Source organism: Penaeus monodon, chromosome 20 (assembly GCF_015228065.2).
Source record: "Penaeus monodon isolate SGIC_2016 chromosome 20, NSTDA_Pmon_1, whole genome shotgun sequence".
NCBI lineage: Eukaryota > Metazoa > Arthropoda > Malacostraca > Decapoda > Penaeidae > Penaeus > Penaeus monodon.
Window position 1 is genome coordinate 20,803,748 of NC_051405.1, and position 649 is coordinate 20,804,396.

The 649-nt window shown below is 48.5% G+C and overlaps 1 protein-coding gene across 1 annotated transcript in view; it reads left to right on the plus strand.

The window, feature by feature from the left end:
* Positions 1 to 233: 233 nt before the first annotated feature.
* Positions 234 to 649, plus strand: part of LOC119585697 (innexin inx2-like) — a gene marked incomplete in the record, with an annotated part of 96,397 nt that continues 95,981 nt past the window's right edge. Inside the window, 1 exon segment of the mRNA XM_037934371.1 lies at positions 234 to 561.

The following is a 649-nucleotide window of genomic DNA, read 5'->3' on the forward strand; positions in this document are numbered from 1 at the left end:
CAGAGTGCCAGTCGCGCAGCAAAGATGTCCCTGGCGGTCACCTCCTCTCCTCCTCTTCTTACGGAGTCACATCCATTTAAACCAATACTCGACGTATCAAACGCACTCGATACGAACCCAGCAATAAGTATATCGCCACAAACGAACGAATAAGCTTTCTACCTCGACATACGCGCGGAATCCAGGCAGACAACGTTTCCCGCGCGTATTGCCAGTCACGGCCGGGAGCTGAGCCTTTCCATCCCTCCAGTCCCCAGTTGAAGCTCGAAAGAGTCTCGAGAATTTCAACTCTTGGGAGTGAGAGTTTACGAGTGGCGTCGGCGGAGGCTTGGACTTGAGGGCGAGCGTGGAGGAAGAGGGAAAACGGTCTCTAAAGTTCTGTGGTTTTAAATGTAACACAAAAAAAAACGTTACCTGGTCACCGTCGCCGTGAGGGAAGAAAGGGGCGTTAGACCCGGACTGTGACAGTACGTCGGCATCCCTTTAAAAAATAATAAAATACATACACATCAGTTTATCAGAGAAGAATTTTACGCATACCTTTCATCTCTCCTGCCGAAGGTGAGTACATTTCTCAAATGATATTTACGCGAAATGAAAATCTGCGAAGGGAGAAGAAGAACCTCATGAGATACGCCAAGTGAAACCG